At 45.6% G+C, this 27,258-nt stretch overlaps 1 protein-coding gene across 2 annotated transcripts in view; it reads left to right on the top strand.

The window, feature by feature from the left end:
• The first annotated feature begins 1,181 nt into the window (after positions 1-1,181).
• The window catches only part of LOC141191534 (uncharacterized), a 40,435-nt gene continuing 14,358 nt past the window's right edge, over positions 1,182-27,258 (top strand). For both annotated transcript variants that reach the window (XM_073661427.1, XM_073661426.1), the window contains exon 1: positions 1,182-1,242. The gene's annotated coding sequence lies outside the window, so the exon portion shown is untranslated. The remainder of the gene's footprint in view (positions 1,243-27,258) is intronic.

Here is a 27,258-nt window from a genome sequence, read left to right as displayed (position 1 = left end):
CCTCGTACACGCCCGGCTCCGCTCCGTACGCCTCGTACACACGCAGCTCCGCTCCGTACGCCTCGTACACGCGGTTCCGCAACGTACACCTCGTACACACGCGGCTCCGCTCCGTACACCTCGTACACACGTGGCTCCTCTGAGTACACCTCGTACACGCCCTGCTCCGCTCCGTACTCCTCGTACACGCGCGGCTCCGCTCCGTACACCTCGTACACGCGCGGCTCCGCTCCGTACACCTCGTACACGCGCGGCTCCGCTCCGTACACCTCGTACACGCGCGGCTCCGCTCCGTACACCTCGTACACACGCGGCTCCGCTCCGTACACCTCGTACACACGCGGCTCCGCTCCGTACACCTCGTACACACGCGGCTCTGCTCCGTACACACGCGGCTCTGCTCCGTACACATCGTACACGCGCGGCTCCGCTCCGCACGCCTCGTACACGCGCGGCTCCGCTCCGCACGCCTCGTACACGCGCGGCTCCGCTCCGTACGCCTCGTACACGCGCGGCTCCGCTCCGTACGCCTCGTACACGCGCGGCTCCGCTCCGTACGCCTCGTACACGCGCGGCTCCGCTCCGTACGCCTCGTACACGCGCGGCTCCGCTCCGTACGCCTCGTACACGCGCGGCTCCGCTCCGTACGCCTCGTACACACGCGGCTCCGCTCCGTACACCTCGTACACACGCGGCTCCACTCCGTACACCTCGTACACACGAGCCTCCGCTCCGTACCCCTCGTACACACGCGGCTCTGCTCCGTACACACGCGGCTCTGCTCCGTACACATCGTACACACGCGGCTCCGCTCCGTACACACGCGGCTCTGCTCCGTACACCTCGTACACACGCGGCTCCGCTCCGTACGCCTCGTACACGCGCGGCTCTGCTCCGTACACCTCGTACACACACGGCTCTGCTCCGTACACCTCGTACACACGCGGCTCTGCTCCGTACACCTCGTACACACGCGGCTCTGCTCCGTACACCTCGTACACACGCGGCTCTGCTCCGTACACCTCGTACACACGCGGCTCTGCTACATCCACACTGTAAACCCCTCCTGACCCCACACATAAACTTCAGCTCATCCAGCACCATGACAACCAGCACAGCAGAGTCCTGCATCCACTGAGGCCCCTGATCATGTGACCCCTGACTCCTCCCCTCCTGTGACCTCATCACAGCTCCTGTGCGCACAGAGCAGCCATATATGTGGTGGCGGCTCTGCAGGTGGAGGTATGTGGAGACCCCATTACTGGGCGCAGGGGGCATTAACCCCTTCAGCACGGAGACTCTTTTGGGGTCTTGTGTTGCCCCTTTATAAGAATCATAAGGTTTTTGTTCTGTTTCCTGTAATACATACATACGATCCAACTATGGAGACAGGAAGGAAGGAAACGTATTGTTCTCATAGTACAGGGCCCCTTTACTGCCCCACAGTGTAATGCCCCCATTATGCCCCTTATGAAGGATGTATGATGCCCCCACAGTGTAATGCCCCCATTATGCCCCTTATGCAGTATGTATGATGCCCCCACACAGTGTAATGCCCCCATTATGCCCCTTATGCAGTATGTATGATGCACCACATAGTGTAATGCCCCCATTATGCCCCTTATGCAGTATGTATGATGCCCCCACACAGTGTAATGCCTCCATTATGCCCCTTATGCTGGATGTATGATGCCCCCACACAGTGTAAAGCCCCCATTATGCCCCTTATGCAGTATGATGCCCCCCACAGTGTAATGCCCCCATTATGCCCCTTATGCAGTATGTATGATGCCCCACACAGTGTAATGCCCCCATTATGTCCCTTATGCAGGATGTATGATGCCCCCACACAGTGTAATGCCCCCATTATGCCCCGTATGTAGGATTTATGATGCCCCCACAGTGTAATGCCCCCATTATGCCCCTTATGCAGTATGATGCCCCCCACAGTGTAATGCCCTCATTATGCCCCTTATGCAGTATGTATGATGCCCCACACAGTGTAATGCCCCCATTATGTCCCTTATGCAGGATGTATGATGCCCCCACACAGTGTAATGCTGCCATTATGCCCCTTATGCAGGATGTATGATGCCCCCATTATGCCCCTTATGCAGGATTTATGATGCCCCCCCAGTGTAATGCCCCTTATGCAGCATGTGTGATGCCCCACACAGTGTAATGCCCCCATTATGCCCCTTATACAGTATGTATGATGCCCCAACACAGTGTAATGCCCCCATTGGGTTCATGGATAACTGGGCCGACTTCTCAGTTGGCTACAGGTTCTACGCTAGGGACGGGCTGCACCTCAATGGGGAAGGTGCAGCTGTGCTGGGGGAGACAATGGCTAGATGGTTGGAGGAGTGTTTAAATTAGGGATTGGGGGGGGATTCATTTTATTGGTGGGGAAGATAGTACAGATAGTGACCTGGGCACAAATAAAGAATTTGGGGGTGGGGTTAGGACAGTCAGTATAGTAAGAAGGAATAGAGGTACAGAGAGATACATAAAATGCATGTACACTAATGCCAGAAGCCTCACCAACAAAATGGAGGAATTAGAATTAATTTTGTTGGAAAATAATTATGACATGATGGGGATATCCGAGACATGGCTGGACGAGAGCCATGACTGGGCAGTTAATTTACAGGGCTATAGTCTGTTCAGAAATGACCATACAAACAAGCGAGGGGGGGGGGGGTGTTTGTATGTAAAATCATCCTTAAAACCCTTCTTGCGGGAGGATATATGTGAATCTAATGGAAATGTAGAGTCCCTGTGGGTGGAGATAAGGGGAGGGGGAAAAATTAATAAATTGCTGATAGGGGTTTGTTATAAGTCTCCAAAATTAATGGAAGCAGCGGAGAATATCCTCATAAAGCAAATAGATGAAGCAGCGACTCAAGGAGAAGTCATTTTTATGGAGGTCTTCAACTACCCTGAAATACATTGGGGGACAGAAACCTGTAGATCAAGCAAAGATAATATGTTTTTGACAACCATGAGAGATAATTACTTTTCACAACTGGTTCAGGACCCAACTAGAAGGAGGGCACTGCTAGACCTAATATTAACCAACAGGCCAGACCGCATATCAAATATACGAGTTGGGGGTCACTTGGGTAATAGTGATCACAAAATAATAAGTTTTCATGTATCCTTTAATAAGATGTGTAGTAGAGGGGTTACAAGGACACTAAACTTCGGGAAGGCAAATTTCCAATGGTTGAGAGATGATCTTAGTGCAATAAACTGGGATGATATCCTGAGACATAAAACTACACAAAGCAAATGGGAGACATTTATTAGCATCCTGAATAGGACCTGTGCACAATATATACCCTATGGGAATAAACATGCTAGAAATAGGAGGAAACCACTATGGCTAAATAGAGCTGTAAGGGGCGCAATAAGTGACAAAAAGAAAGCATTTAGAGAACTAAAGCGAGTAGGTAGTGATGAGGCATTAAATACAGAAAATTAAATAAATTCTGTAAAAACCAAATCAAGGCAGCAAAGATTGAGACAGAAAGACTCATTGCCAGAGAAAGTAAAAATAAGCCCAAAATATTATTTAACTACATAAATAGTAAAAAAACTAAAAAATGATAGTGTTGGCCCCCTTAAAAATAGTCTGGGTGAAATGGTGGATGAGGATGAGGAAAAAGCCAATATGCTAAATTATTTTTTTTCAACCGTATTTACACAAGAAAATCGCATGACAGAAAACATGATCAGTATTGACAAAAATTCTCCATTAAATGTCACTTGGATAACCCAGCAGGAAGTACAGCGGCGTCTAAAAATCACTAAAGTTGACAAATCCCCGGGCCCGGATGGGATACACCCGCGAGTACTGCAGGAATTAAGTAATGTCATAGACCATTATTTTTAATCTTTAAAGATTCCATAATAGCAGGGTCTGTACCACAGGACTGGCGTATAGCAAATGTGGTGCCAATATTCAAAAACGGGACAAAAACTGAACTTGGAAATTATAGGCCAGTAAGCTTAACCTCTACTGTGGGTAAAATCCTGGAGGGTTTCCTAAGAGATGCTATACTAGAGTATCTGAAGAAGAATAACCTTATGACCCAATATCAACATGGGTTTACGAGGGACCGTTTCTGTCAAACTAATCTGATCGGCTTTTATGAGGAGGCAAGTTCTGGACTGGACCAAGGAAATGCTGTGGATGTTGTGTATATGGACTTTTCAAAAGCTTTTGATATGGTTCCACACCAAAGGTTGATACATAAAATGAGAACAATGGGGATAGGGGAAAATATATGTATGTGGCTTAAGAACTGGCTCAGTGATAGGAAACAAAGGGTGGTTATTAATGGAAGACACTCAGACTAGGTCTCAGTTAACAGTGGGGTACCACAGGGGTCAGTATTGGGCCCGCTTCTTTTTAACATATTTATTAATGACCTTGTAGGGGGCATACAGAGTAATATTTCAATATTTGCAGATGACACTATACTCTGCAGGGTAATCAATACAGAGGAGGACAATTTTATATTACAGGAGGATCTATGTAAACTTGAAGCTTGGGCTGATAAATGGCAAATGAGCTTTAATTTGGATAAATGTAAGGTAATGCACTTGGGCAGAGGAAATAAAATGTATAATTATATGCTTAATTGTAAAACACTGGGTGTATTGGTGGACGACAAGCTCACGTTTGGTGGCCAGTGTCAGGCAGCTGCTGCAAAGGCAAATAAAATAATGGGATGCATTAAAAGAGGCATAGATGCTCATGAGGAGAACATAATTTTACCTCTATACAAGTCACTAGTGCAACCACACTTAGAATACTTTGTACAGTTCTGGTCTCTGGTGTATAAGAAAGACATAGCTGAACTAGAGCGTGTGCAGAGAAGAGCGACCAAGGTTATTAGAGGACTGGGGGGTCTGCAATACCAAGACAGGTTATTACACTTGGGGTTATTTAGTTTGGAAAAACTAAGGCTTAGGGGTGATCTTATTACTATGTTCCAGTATATGAAGGGACAGTACAAAGAACTTTCTACTGATCTGTTTACTCTGAGGCCTGAGACAGGGACAAGGGGGCATCTTCTACGTCTGGAGGAAAGAAGGTTTAATCATAATCACAGACTCGGATTCTTTACTGTAAGAGCAGTGAAACTGTGGAACTCTTTGCCGCATGATGTTGTAATGAGTGATTCACTACTAAAATTTAAGAAGGGCATGGATCCCTTTCTTGAAAAGTATAATATTACAGGTTGCACTAACAGCCTGTAGTACTGTAGTATGGCTGAAGGGCATTGGCTATTGATAAACTCAAAACAATATAAAATACTAAGCAAAATAAACGGGATCAGAGATTCTTTTGAATCCTCCCATACAGAGCACTGTTGTCTCCGTCTGGTTCCCTGTTGGATTGCGCAATCAACATAATAATTTGACACTCACTTGGTCAACCGTGAAGGGCCATTGCCCTCCCTCAACAATATATACTAGATTCCTTGATAGGGCGTTGATCCAGCGAACTAGTCTGATTGTCGTATGGAGTCAGGAAGAAATTTTTTTTAATGTCGAGCTTAGTGTTTGCCACATGGTTTTTTTTTTTGCCTTCCTCTGGATAAACATGTTAGGCTATGGGTTGAACTAGATGGACTTAGTCTTATGCTTCTACTAGGGGTTCAGTCTCTCTGCCCTTTTCCATATGTATGTCACTTGACAAATGGTAAGGTTTTTAATATTAGTTAGGACTGTCCCTTAAGGGTTGCCTTAACGTGGCAGGATAGCTTTTACATTATTTTGATCAAAATTATGTTAACTAAATACCCTTTATTATTTATTATTTTTTTGCACTGTGCGATTTATCCATTTACTTTCAGTTATTTGGGTATTTTGCTTGTTTTTGGTTTTTCTCTGTCTAGTGGCCTTATGTGAACATGCATTTACATTTTGCATGCACATGAATTTACATTTCAGTTCAGACTCGCAGGTTTTTTTTCTGGATCAACATGTTAGGCTATGGGTTGAACTAGATGGACCTAGTCTTCCTTCAACCTTAAACAAAAGAAACAAAAAAACTATGTTACAGAAAACGGTGCAAAAATAATAATAAGAACTATTCTTGTACTGCTGTCTGTTTGTTCATTCTACCTTACAAAAATCGGAATAAGGTTCAACTCACATTTATCCTGCGCTCTCCACTGAGACCTTACGTCGGGATTTCCATGTAAATTACCCAAAACCGAGATTCAGACAAAACCCCGGACGGAACCACTCACTTATGAGGCCGATGAAGTCACTTTGGACTCGTCTCTGTACCAGTGGTCTTCCATTATTTTAAGCTTCTTTTTAGCGCACAAGTGTGGGTGACCACAGATCTGTGCACGCCTAAAAAGATGGAGACCACCGGAGCTGATGCCAAACAGAGCGCAAAGTGTCTCCATCTGCCTCTTTATGGTGGGTGGGTCTATTAAGGGTTTAGTTTGAATCGCATTTTTGTGGAATTTACACGGAAACCCCGCGGTAAGTGCTCAGAGTTGAGCACAAGTTTGTGATTACATCCTTATTCAGGAAGCTATCAAAAAATCTATTATGTGTCCCAAAATGTTACCAATAAAAAACCCTAATTTATCCCGCACAAATCCAGCCCCACTGAGGTCCATTATCTGTCACTGGAACTAATAGGGGGTTCCCACGTTACTGGTAGAACAAACTCTGAAAAGCGACATGGCTCCCTTCCCCCTCGATTAAAATCCATTGGATTCTGCTCTCCCAAATCCAAATGCCCCTCCTTCTGAGCCACACTGTGCCTAAACCACAATAAGCGACCACATGTTTGACATTGTCATAGTGGGGGGAGAGCACTTAACAGTTTATGGGTGCGTATCGCCAGAAGCACAAGCTGGGCACAATGTATGAGGGCGCTACAATATATGGGGGCACTACACTGTATGGGGGCACAATGTGTGGGCATTAAACTGGAAGATTTGCAATTCTCCAAAAAAAGCCTGATTTGGATTTTACAAAATAGTCACTGCAGCCGTAGATGAATTCATTGAGAGGTGCAGTTTCTACATTGGGGTTACTTTTGGGGTTTTTATGCTGTTCTGACACCTTCAGATCTCTGCAAATGTCGCCTGTAAACTATTCTACCAAAATCTGTGCTGCAAAAGCCAAATGGCACTCCTGCCTTCTCAGCCCTGACGTGTGGCCTTAAAGTATTTCTGATGACATATGGGGCATCACTGTGTTCGGACGAAATTGTGCAATAAATTATGGGGTCCAGTTTCACCTATTAACCCTTGTGTACCTGAAAATTTGAAGCAAATACAATAATAATATTTTTACCACTAAAATATAATTTCCATGTTTCAGTGTTGTATCATTGCGTTCGGAATAAATTATGTAACAAATTATGGGATCCATTTTCACCTATTATCCATCGTGAAAATTACAGATTTGGGGCTAAAACAATATTTTCGTGAAAAAAATGACAATTTTCCATATGACGACCTAATGTTATCAAATTATGTGTAGTACCTGTGTGTTCAAAATGCTCACTATACCCATGGATAAAATCCTTGAGGGGTGTAGTTTCCAAAATGGGGCCACTTGTTGGGCTTTTCCACTGTTTAGGCACATCAGGGGCTCTCCAAACACGAAATGACACCCGCAGACAATTCCATCAAAGTCTGCATTCCAAAACGTCACTCCTTCCTTTCTGAGCCCTGCCGTGCGCCCAAACAATAGTTTTCCTCTATATAGGGGGTATCAGCATACTCGAGAGATTGAACAACAAATTTTGGGATTCAATTTCTTCTGTTACCCATGTGAAAACAAAGACATTTGGGGCTACAATTATATTTTTGTTGAAAAAGTTGAATTTTTTATCTTCACTTCTCTATGCTCTAAACTTCTGTGAAGCACCTGGGGGTTCAATGTGATCACCACATATCTAGATACATTCCATGAGGGGTGTACTTTCCAAAATGGGGGGACTTATGGGGGGTTTCCACTATTTAGGCACATCAAGGGCTCTCCAAACGCAACATGGTGTCCGGTCTTATTTCCAGCCATTTTTGCTTTCAAAAAGTCAAACTATGCTCCTTCCCCTCCGAACCCTGCCGTGCACCTAAACAGTGGTTTTCCTCCACATATGGGATATCGGCATGCTCAGCAGAAATTGCACAACACATTTTGTGGTCCATTTTCTATTATTATTTTGTGAAAATAAAAAAAAATTGGGTCTGAAGTAAAATTTATGTGAAAAAAGTTAAATGTTTATTTTTTACTTCCACGTTGCTTCAGTTCCTGTGAAGCATGTGACATAACTCTGATTTAGGGGCATAAGAATTCAAAGTTTGAAAATTGCAAAATTTTCTTCAAATTTCCAATTTTTTTTTACAAATAAACGTAAGTCATATCGAATAAATTTTACCACTATCATGAAGTACAATATGTCGCTAAAAACAATCTTTGAATTAGTAGGATCAGTTGAAGCGTTCCGGAGATAATGCCTCATAAAGTGACACTGGTCATAATTGTAAAATTTGGCTTGGTCAATAAGGTCAAAATTGGCTCCGTCACTAAGGGGTTAAACAACTCTCTTTAGTGCGATCATACAACATACAAGCCTCTGCTTTCTCAGATGATGCACTGTTCTACTGTAGTGCTGTGTACTATCACTGCTTGTCATGTAACACTACCGGCCCCATACACAAGAGATAAGTGTTGGCTGAATGGTCATTTGGCAGACGGCTATCTCTCCTGACTCTCCCATACACACAAATATTCCAGCTTTCCTGTGATCTGTATGAGAGTTGCCTCCAGACTCCTCTAGTGGAGGATTTTTTACAGGAAGAACAAACGGATTAGCCTCTGAAATTCAGGATGCCAAATCCTTCTCTGCCCTGACATCAGCTGTCAGGAGGCCCCCAAATACATTATATAGTCAACCAAACCCCGAAATCAGTGCTTTCATGCAACTTCAGTCTAATGTGCTTATATTTGACCACATACAGTACAGACCAAAAGTTTGGACACACCTTCTCATTTAAAGATTTTTCTGTATTTTCATGACTATGAAAATTGTACATTCACACTGAAGGCATCAAAATTATGAATTAACAAGTGGAATTGTATACTTAACAAAAAAGTGTGAAACAACTGAAAATATGTCTTATATTCTAGGTTCTTCAAAGTAGCCACCTTTTGCTTTGATGACTGCTTTGCATACTCTTGGCATTCTCTTGATGAGCTTCAAGAGGTAGTTGCCAGAAATGGTTTTCACTACACAGGTGTGCCCTGTCAGGTTTAATAAGTGGGATTTCTTGCCTTTATAAATGGGGTTGGAACCATCAGCTGTGTTGTGCAGAAGTCTGGTGGATACACAGCTGATAGTCCTACTGAATAGACTGTAAGAATTTGTATTATGGCAAGAAAAATGCAGCTAAGTAAAGAAAAACGAGTGGCCATCATTACTTTAAGAAATGAAGGTCAGTCCGTGCGAAAAATTGGGCAAACTTTGAAAGTGTCCCCAAGTGCAGTTGCAAAAACCATCAAGCGCTACAAAGAAACTGTCTCACATGAGGACCGCCCCAGGAAAGGAAGACCAAGAGTCACCTCTGCTTCTGAGGATAAGTTTATCCGAGTCACCATCGTCAGAAATCGCAGGTTAACAGCAGCTCTGATTAGAGACCAGGTCAATGCCAAGATTTAGAAAAGGATAAAAACTTGTTCCAAATTTTTGCATAAATTTTGGTAGTGACAGGCTTTCTACTACGTAATAAAGTAGATACTAGACTCTGGGAAAAACCTTTTAGTTCTAGCAGGGACCTCTCAAATTCCACGCCATCAAGTGGAGGCCCGGAGCTCGCGGATGGAGCACTGGACCCTGGCTGAGGAGATCCGAAACGTGGGGCAGGACCCAAGGGTCCGAGACGGACATGATCCTCAGGCATGAGAACCAGGGCCTTTTGGGCCAAAAGGGGGCGATCAAGAGGACCCTTGCCTTGTCCTCTCTGATCTTTCTTAGCACCATAGGCAGAAGGTTTAACGGTGGGAAGGCATAGGCCAGACTGAAGTTCCAAGGGATTTGGAGAGCGTCTTCTGTCAGGGGCTTTTCTCTCGGATCTAGGGAGCAAAAAACCTTTGTCTTCCGGTTTTGCTTTGTGGCGAAGAGATCCACCACCGGAAGACCCCATTTCCGGACTAATAGGGAAAAAATGTCCTGTTTTAGTTCCCATTCGCCTTGCCTTAAAAAATGACGGCTTAAGAAGTCTGCCTTTGAATTTTCTTTCCCTTTGATGTGGAGGGCTGTCAAAGAGAGGAGATGGCGTTCCGAGATCTGAAAGAGATGATCCGCCACTCTCATTCGCGATCCAGCACGAGTACACCCCTGATGGTTAATATAAGCTACTGCTATATTATTATCGGACAGGATCCTAATGTTCTTATTGTGAAGGAATGGTAAGAAATGATTAACAGCCCTATCAACTGCCAGTAGTTCCCTGGTATTAGAGGAAAGAGCTCTCTCAGCGTCCGACCAGAACCCCTGGGCAATCATATCCCCCAAGTGAGCTCCCCATCCATGTAGACTTGCGTCAGTTGTAATTATTTCAGATATTCTGACCACCCAGGGAACTCCTTGAGATAAATTTTCTAAATTCACCCACCACTGTTGAGAGTCAATAGACCGAGGAGATAAGAACATCCGTCTCTCCAAGTGCCCACGTAACGAGACCTCATTCTGCAGGACGTCCCACTGTAAAACTCTGGAGTGGTATTGTGCCCACATTATCCCCGGCAGACAAGATATTAGGGTACCAAGTAAGGACATTGCAGCCCTAAGGGACATGACCAGGTTCGCAAGAGCTCCTTCCACCAGCCTTTTGACCTTCTGTTTTTTGGCTTCTGGAAGGAAACACATCTGGAGGTCTGAGTCTAGCATGATACCTAGGAACTGCTGTACTCTCGAAGGGACTACCCTGGATTTCTCCAGATTTAGAATCCAGCCCAGGTCTTCCAGAATATAGGAGACCAATTTAAGATGGGAGACACATTGAGAGGCTGAGTCCCCAATGATCAAAAAATCATCTAAGTAAGGGATAATTAATACATTATGTTCCCGTACATGAGCCATCACCTCCGCTATCACCTTCGTAAATACTCTAGGGGCTATAGCGAGACCGAATGGCAAGGCCGCAAATTGGAAATGTCTGATTTCATCCCCTATGACCAAGGCCACTCTAAGGTATTTTTGGAAGCTTCTGTGTATAGGTATATGGTAATGTGCATCCTTTAGATCCAAAACTACCATGTGACAGCCTGAAAACAATAGTTTTCTAGTAGACTTAATGGACTCCATTTTAAAGGTGGGAATTAACAAAAATTTATTCAGGGCCTTAAGGTTAATAATACACCTAAAGGATCCGTCAGGTTTAGTGACCAAAAATAACGGTGAGTAGAACCCCAGTCCCTTTTCTGCTATCGGGACCTCCACTAAGACGTCCTTATGGACCAGATTCAGGACCTCCACTTGTAGGGCCATCTGCTCCCGTGTTGAGGACCGGTTTGGGGTCAGGACTAACCTCCCACGAGGGACTCGCTGAAAGTCGAGTTTCAGGCCGGAACCTACCAGAACAAGGATCCAATTATTAGAAGAAATATTTGTCCAGGCAGATAAGAAGCCCAATAACCTCCCCCCTACCTGGGCCGCGAGTCATTGGCTCGCTTTTCGGGGGCCTTGGCTAGCAGAAGAGGATCCGAACAGGAGCCCTTTACCTTTCGGTCTACGGTCTTCCCATTTATCCTGACCCTTCTGGCGCTTATTACATAGAAACCTTCTTTTCTGAAAAGGACGTTTGTACGTGGGGGCAGATAGTTAGGAAAGCCCCTTTTTTTGTCACTTGCTCTATCGAGTAGCTCATCCAGAACCGACCCAAAAAGATGTCCCCCTTCACAAGGGATAGCGCAGAGTCTTGTCCTCGCATGAATGTCCCCCGGCCAACATTTTAGCCACAAGGCTCTCCGGGCCGAGTTAGACATGGCGGCCGACCTTGCTGCTAATCTGACAGAATCTGCCGATGCGTCCGCTAGAAAGGCTGCCGCCCCCTGAAGAAGAGACATGTCTGCCAAGATTTCCTTCCTGGGGGTATTGTTTTTAAGATGGGCTTCAAGCTGGTCCAGCCAGATCATTAGGGACCTGGCGGTACAAGTAGCTGCCACCGCGGGTTTTAGGGCTCCCGCCGAAGTCTCCCAGGTCCCTCTAAGGTAAGAATCAGCCTTTCTATCCAGGGGGTCTTTAAGAGCTCCCATATCATCAAACGGAAGGGAGGAACTCTTAGAGGCTTTGGAAATGGCCACATCTATCTTGGGGGCTTTTTCCCAGGAGGAAGAGGCCGATTCCTCAAAGGGGTACTTCCTTTTGAAGAATGGAGGTAGAGCGCCCTTCCTTTCCGTTTTTTTCCATTCACTAAGGATTAAGCCCTGAATCTTTTCGTTCAACGGAAAACTCCTTCTCTTCCTTTGACCCAGCCCCCCGAACATAACGTCCTGGACTGACTTCTCCTGCCTGGCCTCTGTGATGCCCATAGTGGACCGAACCATTTTAATTAATCCGTCCACTTCACCAAGGGGGAAGCAATTTTGTCCCACACCACTATCAGAGGAGGAAGCTGAGGAAAAGGCTGCATTATCTGAATCCGACTCATAGGGAGAGGATAGGGGGTCATCCAAGACTAAGGGGATCTGACAGTCCGAGTTCACTTTCTCTTTAACTCTCTTGGAGAGGACCTTGCGAATCTCTGTTTTAACTAAGGTTTTTAAACCAGAAGTTAGAGCAGGACCCTCTTCTGCCAGTGTCTGATTTATGCATAACTGACATAGCTTTTTAGGGTATCCGTCAGGAAGAAGAGACTTGCATAGCGCACACTGTATATGCCTTGCCTTGGCTTTACATTTCTTCCCCTGTTAAAATTTAGAAGGGGAGAAGGGATACCATATTACTAAGTGAACCTACTCGAAGATCACTTACCCAGGCGGCTCAGGAAGAAAAAACAGCTGGTACCTGATTGGAGGAAGGACCCTTCTCAGCCGGGGGACCTTCCCTAGAGGCTGCAGATTCGTCCGTTCTACCGGAGGTATGGTGACCAGACCTTGCCCCCGAGCTCCGTTTTCCTGAGGACCGGCTACCAGAACCACGTGCGCGATGCGTTTTTTGGGGCTCCCCAGACAGCCGCTGAGATGGTGAAGATGGCGGCTGCTCCACCTGCTGCTGCTGCAACTGGACACCTTCAGACTCCATAATGAAAGAGTGAAGCTTTGGGAAGCACTGAGCCATGTTACCTGATAGTTTAAATAGGTATTGACTCCTCCCCTCTAGCAGCGCATCAGCACACTTTTTCCATTTTTTTTTTAATTTCGCGCTCTTTTGCCACCGTCACATGATCGCCGAGTCGCGGTGACGTCATCGGGCCGCGACTTACCGAAACCCGGAAGTACGCGCCGCACGAGCTTCGCGCGAGGACGCATGCTGTCAGCGCTCCCTCAGGTAAGCTGCGCTTTAGCGATGCCCCGCGCTGCGTTCACCCAGGGCAGGGCGAGGGGACACAATCGCCTTGGCCCTCGCCCCCCCTCCCCATACTTACGGAGGGTGATGATGGGCTGTCACCCCCACTCGGGATGCAGACCCCACCGCACTTTTGGGGCTCAGCCAGGGCCTACACTCCCACTGGAGGCGCACCTGGCTTGAGGCAGAAAAGGGGATGCCACCCCAGACAGGGGCGCAGCCCCACTGCAAAAGGAACCCCCAGTGCTCAGGATGCTGTGCCTCTCCCATATAGGGGCGCACGAGCATAGGCCAACGCTGGAGCTGCCGTCCCCAGACAGGGGCGCAGGATCGACAGCCGTCGCTATCCACGTTCTTTCGCCTGCGACCGGCTTCCTCCATCAAGGACAGGAAACCAAACTGAGGCGAGAGGGAGGGCCGCCCCCTTTTAAGCCTGTAGGGTTCCTGTCCTTGGTGGGCGGATTCCCTCTCTCGTGGTGCTGTCATGGTCGACCGATAAATAATAAATAATTATAGTGTAGCCACCAAGTGGATAGTATATAACATTGTGGTTCTATTACAACATATTCCTAGTACAATGAAATATATAAAAATTAATCAGACCCACAATGGTAACAGGACAATGGATCATGCACTACTAGAGTAGTTTAAGTAACAAAAAAACAGAATTAAATCTATAAGGAATATGTATATATTAATAAGTAAATGCTTATAATACAGCATATAGATAAATGCATAAAGTGTCTTGCGTGCAATAGACATACCAGCTAAAAAGCTGAAGGGGTTAAAAGAACTACCATATAAATCTATAAGAGCATAGATAAATGTATTGGATTAGTATCTAGGATAGTCGCAGCCACTGGGTAGGAGGAAGCCCCGATGCGCACCTTCTTCTTCCTGGGGGCGTGTGTTTTAGTCTAATGTGTTTGGAGGCGTTAAAAAGTAACTTATTGGACGTTGCCTCTGACCCGGCCTATTAGACTTTTGTACATTGCAGGCCCAGACACCATTATTAGGCATTTAAGTATCATAGTAACGAGGCAGCCCCATACTATTGAGTACTTGGAGAGGAGGGACATTGAGCCGAACTCTGTCAAACATTCTTAGATGCCATGTTTGCATTTGCAGCAAGTGGTTAAACTGCCAGGGTTGGTGTAGCAGCCATACCTGTGCCATCCCTGCGGTGTACATCTGTTCTGGTGCTCAAAAGGCAAATTTTTAACATGTTAAAAAGTAACAAAATGTGTCTTGTGCTTTTTGCATGTTTTTTTTCTAATTACAAGAATTGGAAATGTATGTGAAAAAGGAGATGATACAGAGGGGATTAAGGCTAAAAAAAATGGCCTCAACCCTGTATGATGAGACATTTCAAGCAGAGTGGAACTGCATCCTTAGCGATTGTTCATTGAAGTTGATGGGTTAATCCTGAAATATGAGGAGCTGGAACTTACTTTTTATTTCTGTTTTAGTTTTTGTATCCAATCCTCATTGGAAAAATTTGTGCACAACAAGGATTTGACTAGCAGTAATGACAAACTGAAAGCTAATTTAGCGAAGATGGAAGATTTTATTCTGAACATCCACAAAATACATCTAAAACGGAGGAAGGGGGTCCACAAACACAAGCGGAAACAGATATACCACCCAGAAGAGAAACCACCACTATTTAAGCTACCAATTTGGAATTTGTCCAGTTTTGTGTTATCAGAGGAACAATTCTGACTTTTAGTGAAAGGCCTAAGTTTTGCCCCTACCAATGAGTTTGATGTATTTAGAGCAATTTTGGTTGTTAATAGACTGGCGCGGACCCTTACTGTGAAATGTCATTTTGATAGCTCTGATAATGATGTTGAAAATATTACTGATGTTGTAACAGTTAGTTCTGATATTACTCCTAACAAATCTTTTTCAGAACAAAAGGTGTTATTATAATTGAAATCATTGGAGAGGGAATCTATGAAGTCTGATACCTCTCTGAATAGTCTGTTTCATAGGGGAAATCCATCCTTTAATCCACTTCAGTCACGTTCTATGGTTTTAGACCACTTTCAGGATCTTATTGAAAACGATTTGGTTTCTCTAAAAAAATGAAATCACTCATAAGGGAAATAAAAATAACAATCTAACTAGAAAAGAAAAAATTGCCCTGAGGGAACTCAAAACTAATATGGATTTGACAGTGCGACAAGCAGACAAGTGGGGCACAAAAGTGGTATTAAAATCTATTTAGCTCAAGCTCAATTTGATTAATTTAAGAAAAAAGAAACACGGATGTGTATTTGGAACTAACCAGAGACCACACCAATGATTTCAATATGGAATTATATATATTGCTACAAGAAGGATTGAGTACAGGAGCCTTGGATAAAAAAAACTTGCAGAACAGCTCTATGTGGAACAACCTTTCATACCTATATATCAATTTCCTAAGATCCACAAAAACATATTTCCACCACCACTCAGACCAATAGTAGCGGGCTTAGGTTAGAGACTTAGAGACTGGGTGTGTGGATAGATTTCTATCTTCAACCACTAGTGCACGAAATTCCCAGCTACATTAGGGACTCTAAATTTGTGGCTACTGTATTTGAAGATTTTTCTATAGCAAGAAAATTATCACTGGCTATCATGCGATGTAATACCCACGTGGTCAAAATTGTTAGTACCCCTCATTTAATGAAAGAAAAACCCACAATGGTCACATAAATAACTTGAATTTGACAAAAGTAATAATAAATTAAAAATCTATGAAAATGAACAAATGAAAGTCAGACATTGCTTTTCAACCCTGCTTCCACAGAATTTTGAAAAAAATTAAACTCTTGAAATAGGCCTGGACAGAAATGATGGTACCCCTGAAAATAATGTGACAAAAGGGACATGTTAAATCAAGTTGTGTCCACTAATTAGCATCACTGGTGTCTACAATCTTGTAATCAGTCAGTGGGTCTGTATATAGGGCTACAGATACTCACTGTGCTGTTTGGTGACATGTTGTGCACCACATTCAACATGGACTAGAGGAAGCAAAGGAAAGAGTTGACAAGCATAGGAAAATTTATGACAAATCAAAGAGACAGATAATACAAATGGTAACAAAAGAGCCCAGGATAACTTCTAAATAGATTAAAGGTGAACTTCAAGCTCAAGGAACATCAGTATCAGATCGGCCCATCCGTCGTTGTTTGATCCAAAGTGGACTTCATGGGAGACCATCAAGGAGAACACCATTGTTAAAAAAAAAAAAATCATAAAAAAAACCAGACTGGAATTTGCCAAACTACATGATGACAATCAAGTAGTGCAAAAGCAGAAATAAAGGTAGCACTCACCAGTGGTTCCTAGGATGTCCTTTATTTGTACTCACAGTACATATTAACTAGCGGACCCTTTGAAGCTCCGGAAGGGAGCGAAACGGCCATCGTCCTCTCTCTCACTCCCCCGCACACCCTCAGGAATCTCCGTCCGATGCCGCTAGTTAATATGTACTGTGAGTACAAATAAAGGACATCCTTGGAACCACTGGTGAGTGCTACCTTTATTTCTGCATTTGCACTACTTGATTGTTCACTTGGACATGCACCACCATATATCCAGGAGTTTCACCATATTGAAGGAAAAGTGTATTTAAAGCAGAGGTGGTGCCAGATATCTTCTCTACTATTACCTACATGTTGACAGGCCACAAAGTTTCTGGGAGAATGTCCTATGGACAGATAAGACAAAAAATGAACTTTTTGGCAAGGCACATCAGCTCTATATTCACAGACGAAAAAATGAAGCATATCAAGAAAAGAACACTGTCCCTACTGTGAAACATGGAGGAGGCTCTGTTATGTTCTGGGGCTGCTTTGCTGCATCTGGCACAGGGTGTCTTGAATCTGTGCAGGGTACAATGAAATCTCAAGACTATCAAGGGATTTTAGAGAGAAATGTGCTGTCCAGTGTCAGAAAGCTTGGTCTCAGTCGCAGGTCATGTGTCTTGCAACAGGATAATGACCCAAAACACACAGCTAAAAACACCCAAGAATGGCTAAGAGGAAAACATTGGACTATTCTGAAGTGGCCTTCTATGAGCCCTGACCTAAATCCTATTGAGCATCTTTGGAAAGAGCTGAAACATGCCGTCTGGGAAAGGCAACCTTCAAACATGAGACAACTGGAGCAGTTTGCTCATGAGGAGTGGCCAAAATACCTGTCGAGAGGTGCAGGAGTCTCATTGACAGTTACAGGAATCGTTTGATTGCAGTGATTGCCTCAAAAGGTTGTTCAACAAAATAATAAGTGAAGAGTACCATAATTTCTGTCCAGGCCTATTTCATGAGTTTAATTTTTTTTTAATTCTGTGGAAGCAGGGTTGAACAACAATGTCTGACTTTCATTTTCAGAGATTTTTAATTTATTACTTTTGTCAGATTCAAGTTACTTCTGTGACCATTGTGGGTTTTTCTTTCATTAACCCCTTCATGACCGGTCAATATGGCCATGTGAGGGCTTATTTTTTTGGGAACGAGTTGTACTTTTAAACACCATTACTAGTTTGACCCTATTGTGTACTGGAAAACGGGGAAAAAAATTCCAAGTGAGGTGAAATTGCAAAAAAAATGCAATTCCACAGTTGTTTTTTCTTTTTTTTCTTTCCACATTCACTGAATGCTAAAACTGACCTGCCATTCTTATTCTCCAGGTCATTATGAGTTCATAGACACTAGTGTTGAGCGAGCACTAAAATGCTCGGGTGCTTGAAGCTCGGGCCGAGCTCACCGTGATACTCAGGTACTCGACCCGAGCAACGAGCCCAATGTTAGTCTATGGGAGACCCGAGCATTTTCTGCGGCGGCACCCCCGGCAGTCTGTAGAAAGCCTAAAAAGTGACCAAAACGATAGTGACCATGCTCAAAAGACAGGGGGGCAGCAAGGGGATCGTCCCTGGAAGCATTTCTGACCCCCAGGTCACTGCTGTCAATAACGTGGTCAGAGGTATTAAGCCACTTTTACGGGCTCACAATAAAACGTTCAAAAACTAAACTCAAACGGTTTTCCTGTGAAATATGTTAAGGAATTTCCTTTCCAGGGTAAAGACTTGTGTATAAGGTAAAATAAATAACCAAAGACAAAAATACTCCTCCACACCTTGGGCTATGTTCACAAGTAGCATTTTTCATGCGTTTTTGCACTTTTGCATTGCTTTCAACCGTGACAAATGCATTCACCGGGAAATGTCATTTTAACATTTTACAACCTTATTTGGCCATGTGCTGTGTGACACATGCATACAGTGCTGAAAAGACATGGGAACAGCATGGAGAAGACCCCTGGAAGCATCTCTGACACCCATGTCACTGCCTAAAAGTGTGCCCATCAGAAGTCATCCTTGCCGCATCAGAAGATGCAGACTTGCAACTATCCCCGTGCAAGTCCTTGTCCCAGGGCAGTGTTCAGTTGTACCTCCCACATTCCTTGCAATGCAAGCACAAATATGCAGCCAACCACCCACCCACTCGCATGCTGCAATACCATACTGCTAGCTTGCTTGCACTTGAAATTGGGCCTTTTAGGCATGTGGAGACAGACACCGGCCACCATGTCATGGCTGCGTCAGCGGCCCTTTTATCCATACTCAGTCCCCGGCGGCCGGGTGTCCACACTCAGGCCCCAGCCGCCCCGCGGCCAGGTGTCCACACACGGTCCCCAGCCGCCCCTATTTGTCCCGGTGCGCCTTATACACAAGAGCGCATACCAAAACATTACCTGTGCCCTCCCCAGTGCATTTAGTGGGAAGGACAGCCTAACCACAAACAAGTGGACAAGTGAATGTGGCCAGGGATGGTCCATCTCACTGACCATAAACGGTCCCCAGCCGCCCCTATTTCTCCTGTTACCGACCCACACACTTTTCTTAGACTGGCCTGCTTTAGGGCCGCATTGGACGAGCCCACCAGAGAACCCGACTCCTCCTGTGGGCCCTTGCTTCTCCATCAGAGGAGTTGAGAGTGCCAAGGTGAGGAGCATGATGATGATAGAAGTTAGCATCTGCTTTGTTTTCTTGGAATGCAAGCGCATGTATGTAGCAGCGGCTAGGCCTGAGGTGGTCAGCGTTTTGGCGCATATCTTACCTCCTCCGAGGATTGCTGGATGTTTTCCTGCTACTATCCCAGTTCTATGACTCCCGTTAAAACAAAGCTTCAGGTGATAAATGATGGATGAGGTGGTGGCAAAGGAGAAAGAGCAGGACGAACAGGGACCATTCACATCAATATCAGGCCAGTCAACCACACATGTCTTGTAGGATATGTTTCTGTAACAAACTGAGCTGTTCGGCTACACAGTTATAGGGCATACAGTGAGTGCAATGCCCATTGCCTACCAAAAATTTCGAGGCACTCCAATGCCCCTTTGAAGTGACATGGAGGTCAGAGGGCCTTAACTAAACCGTTTTTGCCATTTATAGCAACTGGGTCTCCTGTACACTGTTGGCCTAAGCAGTGCATGGAAGGCTTTCCAAAAATTATGAGGAACTGCAATGCCTCTTGAAACACGTGGATTACAGCATGCTAAAAACCTTCTACCCATTATTGGGGAGTGGGTCTCCCTTAGTTTTCGCCTTTGCATTGAAAAGCAAAAGCTGACTAAAATTAGGAGCAAATGCAATGCACGTTGGAAGAGTCGTGGAGGTTAGAGGTAATTAAAAACAACATTTCAATGCCCCTTGGAAGATCTGTGGAGTTCAGAGTGGTTTAACAAGATGCTTTTAATGCCCCTTTGAAGAGACGTGGAGGTCACAGTAGCTTAACAAGATGGCTTTAATGCCCCTTGGAAAAGTGGTGGAGGTTACAGTGGAATAAAAAGACAATATCAATGCCCCTTGGAAGAGTGGTGGAGGTCGCAGTGGAATAAAAACACTATCAATGCCCCGTGGAAGAGACGTGGAGGTCACAGTAGCTTAACAAGACGGTTTTAATGCCCCTTGGAAAAGTGGTGGAGGTCGCAGTGGAATAAAAAGACAATATCAATGCCCCTTGGAAGAGTGGTGGAGGTCGCAGTGGAATAAAAAGACAATATCAATGCCCCGTGGAAGAGACGTGGAGGTCACAGTAGCTTAACAAGACGGTTTTAATGCCCCATGGAAGAGTGGTGGAGGTCACAGTAGCTTAACAAGACGGTTTTAATGCCCCTTGGAAAAGTGGTGGAGGTCACAGTAGCTTAAAAAGACGGTTTTAATGCCCCATGGAAGAGTGGTGGAGGTCACAGTAGCTTAACAAGACGGTTTTAATGCCCCTTGGAAGAGTGGTGAAGGTCGCAGTGGAATATAAACACAATATGAATGCCCCTTGGAAGAGTGGTGGAGGTCACAGTAGCTTAACAAGACTGTTTTAATGCCCCATGGAAGAGTGGTGGAGGTCGCAGTAGCTTAACAAGACGGTTTTAATGCCCCTTACAAGAGCCATACAGTACAGCATCTTAAAAATATTATTCCCATTATTGGGGAGTGGGTCTCCCATAGTATTTGCTTATGCCTTCCAAACAAAAGCTGCCAAAAATTAGGACGGAGGAACTCGCAATGCTGGCAACACGGACCACTGTCACCCTGGTGGTATAGTGGTGGTGGAGGCTGAGGATAAGGAGAAGAGCAAAAAACAGCTGAAATGAGGAAGCGTATACCCATGTGTGGGTGTGAAGTGGTGCATGAGAATACACCTCCCGAAATAACACCGTGGATTTGACTTTATGTTACTCTGCTGTCATTTGGTGGTGATGAGAAGTCTGGCCCAATCCAGCCCTTGTTCATTTTGATAAGGGTCAGCTTGTCAGTATTGTTAGTTGACAGGCGAGTACGCTTATCCGTTATAATTCCCCCAGCTGCACTAAAAACACGCTCCGATAACACGCTAGCGGCAGGGCAGGCCAGGACCTCCAAGGCGTACAGATCAAGTTCATTCCAAGTGTCCAGCTTGGATACCCAATAATTAAAAGGCACAGAGGAATCACGGAGGACGCTGGTACGGTCGGCAAGGTACTCCCTCACCATCTTTTGAAACTTTCCACTCCTTGTGAGAGTACCCCGCGCCTCAGGGTCTGTCCGAAGGGAGGGTCTGAGAAAACTGTCCCAGAATGTTGACAGTGTTCCCCTGCCTCTGCTGGATTGGAGTTGCTTCTCTCTCGCATGTACGCCTTGGTTGGGCAACGAACTGTGACCTCTGCCGCTAGCGTGTTCAGATGGGAATTTTTTTAACAGTTCTGCAGCAAGGGCCTTCTGGTACTGCCCCATTTTTGTAGACCTCTCCTCCTCAGGAATAAGAGAGTAAAAGTTCTCCTTGTTCTCCTTGTAGCGGGGGTCTAAAAGTGTCGCCAACCAGTAATGACTGTCACCCAACATTTTGACAACGCGAGGGTCACAGTTAAGGCAGCGTAACATAAAGTCAGCCATGCTTGCCAGACTGGTAACGGGCAAGACTTCCGTGACCTCACCAAGTTGACGACTGACCATGCTCTCCTCCTCCTCCTCCCCCTGTCCTCAGGCCACCCACGCTGAACCGACGGTATGACAGTTGTACAGGTACTACCATCTACAGCGCATGATACCAGCTCCTGTTCTTCCTCCTCCTCCTCTCCCTCATTGTCCCCCAATGCACATTGGGATGAGATGAGGCTGGGCTGTGTGTAATCGCCCGCTACAGCTTCTTGATCCATCTCATCATACTCTGGCTGCAATGCCTCCTCTTTAATTCTCTGCAGAGAGCGTTGCAAAAGACAGACAAGTGGGATGCTGACGCTAATGATGGCGTCATCGCCACTCACCATCTTGGTGGACTCCTCAAAGTTTGTCAGGATGGTACATATATAAAAGGGGAAGAGCGAGAACTCAAAAAATTGATGATCCATCACAATTGTATATAAAGGTATAAATTTTATTAGAACATCACAATTGGGGTGAATAAACAAAGGCTGGTCGCCGAAACGCGCGTCGGGGTTGGTGCGCACGTGACAGTCTATTCTGAGGTAATTCCTGCTGTATATGGTGATATCCACCTGCCCACAGGCTGATTATTGTAATGTGATATATGTGATAGACATGATTTATATTAAGTACTGTAATGTGATATATGTTTCATAGCATTAGTGTGCAGGGCAATGTGAACAGATGCCTACCATGTTAGGAATACCTACTACACTATGAATATTGGTAATCTGATTATTGTACATCTCATGACAATCATAGTTGTATGAAATTTCTGTCTCCACTGTGTGCATCATTTTAATCCACAGTGTGACTTTGTATGTGTTTATTCACCCCAATTGTGATGTTCTAATAAAATTTATACCTTTTATATACAATTGTGATGGATCACCAATTTTTTGAGTTCTCGCTCTTCCCCTTTTATGCATGTCATTGTTTGGTCCGAGGTGGGTGATACAATACAATGGAATATAACATATATAATAAGTGTATTACATATTTACTGCCCAAATCTGTCAGATTTCTCTTTCTAGGATGATACATATGTCAGACATCCAGGTCCACTCCTGAGGTCTTATGTGTGGAGTCTGACCTCAATATCGACGGCCTTGTTGCAGCTGGTACTCCACAACTGCTCTCTTCTGCTCACAAATCCTTTGCAACATGTGGAGGGTAGAGTTCCAACGTGTGGGGACATCACACACCAGTCGGTGTGCCGGAAGCTGCTAACGCTGCTGCAATACAGCAAGGGCGGCGGAAGTTTTAGCTGACTTGCGAAAATGAGCTGACAGGCGGCGTACTTTGACGAGCAGATCTGGCAACTCTGGGTACGATTTAAGAAACCGTGGAACCACGAGGTTAAGCACATGAGCCAGGCATGGTACGTGTGTGATCTCGCCTCACCTCAGAGCCGCCACCAGGTTACTGCCATTGTCACACACGACCATGCCTGGATGTAGGTTCAGCGGTCTCGGCCACAGATCTGCCTGCTCTTTCACAGCTGTCCACAACTCACAAGCAGTTTGAGGTTTCTCACCTAAGCTTATGAGTTTCAGCACAGCCTGTTGCCGCTTGGCGGAGGCAGTACTGCAGTGCTTCCAGCTTGTAACTGATGTGGTGATATCTGAGATGGAGGCTGAACATGAGGAGGAGGAGGATGATGAAGCGCAGGAGCTGTACACTGTGGGGGCAACTCTGACTGACATAGGGCCCGCAATCCTCGGTGTGGGGAGGATGTGTTCCGTCCCAAGATCCGACTGGGTCCCGGCTTCCACTATGTTTACCCAGTATGCCATCAGGGAGATGTACCGTCCCTGGCCACAAGCATTTGTCCACGTGTCCGTTTTCAGGTGGACTCTCCCAGTAACTGCGTTGTTCAGGGCACGGCAGATGTTTTGGGACACGTGCTTGTGTATTGCGGGGATGGCACACCGGGCAATATAGTGTCGGCTGGGGACCGAGTACCGAGGGACGGCCACCGCCATAAGGTTGCGGAAGGATTCCGTCTCCACCAGCTTAACAGGCAGCATTTCCAACGCAAGCAGTCGTGAAATGTGCAAATTTAGGACTGTGGCCTGTGGGGCGTTGGCTGCGAATTTCCGCTTTCGTTCAAAGGTCTGGGATATGGACAATTGAACGCTGCGGTGGGACGTGGACGTTGATGCTGTTTCTTGAGAAACTGCCATAACAAGTGAAGACTGAGAGTAGGGGGCATCTTTGCATGCAGTATGGACAGGGGATTGCCTTGCACACACAACAGGGGGTTCTATTGCACGCACAACAGTGGAAGAAGCAGTGGTGACACCCGCTGACACTGGTCGTGGACCCTGGGGTTCACCCCACAAAGTCGGGTGCTTTGCTGCCATGTGCCTGATCATGCTGGTGGTGGTCAGAGGGGTAGTTTTGTCACCCCTGCTGATGCTGGCCTGGCAGGTGGTACAAATGGCTTTTTTGGGGTTATCAGCAGAGTCTTTAAAAAAATTCCAGACTCTGGAAGACCTACAGGTTGTACTGGCAATGTCCTTTATGTTGGTGTTATGGGGAACTGTTGCTTGCCTTCTGTATGCGGCCACCACACTGCTTCTTCCTGCCTGTTGGGGTACTCTGCCTCCCTCACCCTGTGTGCTGCTGGCCTCGCTCTGCATGTCCTCCTGCCACGTTGGGTCAGTTACTAGATCATCCACCACCTCCTCCTCTTCCACTTGCGCACCACGATCCTCCTCCTCACTTCCTGGCAATTGTCTCGTCATCGTCCACCTCTTGTGACAAATTGCCAGCGTCGACTTCCTGTGGCCGTGGCTGTTCAAATATTTGGGCATCGCTAAATGGGATCTCCCCTTCCACAACTTCAAGCGGAGCAGGCGAGGGGCACAAATCTGGAAATGGACCAGTGAACAGCTCTTCAGAGTGTCCCAGTGTGGGATCAGTTGCTGTCTGACGACACTCGGCATGGTGGGAGGAAGGAGCATCAGGGTGAGGAGGAGTATGCGGTCGAGACTCACGGCGACTAACATTTGACCGTGTGGAAGACCGACCTTAGCTGGTGGTGGCCAGGTAACTGGAAGTATTATCTGCTATCCAATTAATAACCTGTTCACACTGATCAGGTCGCAATACTGGTGTTGTTCTGTGTTTCCCTAGTAATTCGGTCAAGAACTGGGAGTGAGAAGATGTGGCTGTTGGTTGTGGCACATTTTCACCTATCAATGGAAAAAGGGTAATAAAAAGTAGATTACAACCGTGGAAGAGGAAAACCACAGTTCTATTTCTCTGGCCTACACCCGACTCTTTTAAACAATCTGAACAATCAGGGAGGAACCGTTACTGTTTTTCTTAACGGAAAAAATACCAAAAGCTGGATAATAGAGATTTTTTACCATGGAACGGCAAAACAACAGTTATAATTTACTGGTGTATACCAGACTTTTTTAAATATATATACTTGCGGCTGAACAGTGTGCGACACACTCAAACGGTTTTTTTTTTATGTAAAAATGGCCCAAAAGTGGATAATACAGAGGTTTGAACTGTGGAACTGCAAAACCACACTTCTGTTTCTCTGGCCTACACCAGACTCTTTTAAACAGATATATTTGTGTCTGAACTGTCACAGACACACTTTTTTTTTTTTGGGGGGGACACCAAAAGGTTAATAAGACGGGTATTTGTACAGTGTGAAGGAGGGAAAAAAAAGAGGATTTAGATGAGAAAAAAGGATTTTTCCTGGCCCCCCGAGACCTGGAGCGAAGTCCAGAAATTTCAGCAACAGGAGCACACAGGACTGTAATGCAGCTGGTATAACCACTCCGTCTCCTATACAGCCTGCCTGCCTGATATCTGAGATGGATATTAGTCCTGAGAAGGACTGTTTGTTTGATCTGGCAGCCTTTAGAGACCCTACACTAACTATTTTGCAGTATAAATCTCTCCCTAGCTCAGCAGCACTTTCCCTACACTAGCTAATCCCGGGCGTCTGTGTCCAAGATGGCAGCGCCCGGTTTTAAATACTCGAGGTGACGTTGTGCGGCCAGCCAATCACTGTAATGCCCACAAACAACATGGCTGCGGCATTACAGTGACTGGCTGGCAATCCCTGCATGTTCATTGGCTCTGTAAAGAGCGCCAAACATGCTGGGCGGAGACCCGAGCTCCCGCCCGAGTAACCCGGAAATGCTCGGTGCTCGCCGAACATCCCGAGTAGCGTGATGCTTGGGCGAGTACCGAGCAGTGTCGAGCATGTTCGCTCAACACTAGTAGACACCAAACATGTATAGGTTCTTTTTTATTTAAGTAGTGAAATTCCAAATTCCAAAAAAAAAGGCGCAATTTTCCGAGACCCGTAGCGTCTCCATTTTTCGGGATCTGGGGCCGGGCGAGGGCTTATTTTTTGCCTGACGTTTTTATTGATACCATTTTGGGGTAGATCCGATGTTTTGATCGCCCATAATTGCATTTTATTGCAATGTTGCGGCGACCAAAAAAGCGTAATTCTGGCTTTTGGAATTTTTTTCTTGTTAAGCCGTTTACCGATCGGATTAATTATTTTTTTATATTGATAGATCGGGCGATTCTGAACGCGGCGATACCAAATATGTGTGTGTGGGGTTTATTTTTTATTATTTTATTTTGAATGGGGCAAAAGGGGGGTGATTTAAACTTTTTATATTTTTAAAAACATTTTTTTACACTTCTTGCTTGCTTCTATAGTCTCTATAGGAGACTAGAAGCAGCAACTGTCTGATTGTCTCTGCTACATAGAGGCGATGAGCAGATCACCTCTATGTAGCAGAAATGCTCCTGTGCTATTAGCGCCGACCACTAGGTGGCACTTATGGCAATCTTTTCATGACAACCACTGGTGTCTGCTGCAGACCCTGGGTTGCCATGCCCACCCATCAGTGACCCGCGATTACATGACGGGGTCACCAATGGGCTTGGTAAGTGACACACTTCCGGCGCGGCCCTTTTAAATGCCGCTGTCTGAGATTGACAGCGGCATTTAACTGGTTAACAGCCGCGGGTGGATCGCGATTCCACCCGAGGCTGTTGCGGGCACATGTCAGCTGTAAGAATCAGCTGAAATGTGCCCGGTTCAGTGCGGGCTCAACGCCGAAGCCCGTGCTGAACCGGGGGTGATGGCCTGGGGCGTACTCATATACCCCAGGCCAGTAAGGGGTTAAACGAGGGGTACTAACAATTTTGACCACATGTGTAGCTCTATATTCATCCATACCACACAGTG

This window comes from Phyllobates terribilis, unplaced genomic scaffold, assembly GCF_046119375.1.
Source record: "Phyllobates terribilis strain yellow unplaced genomic scaffold, ASM4611937v1 Scaffold_47__1_contigs__length_9908305, whole genome shotgun sequence".
Classification (NCBI taxonomy): Eukaryota; Metazoa; Chordata; class Amphibia; order Anura; family Dendrobatidae; genus Phyllobates; species Phyllobates terribilis.
This window is presented reverse-complemented; position numbering and strand designations above follow the sequence as displayed.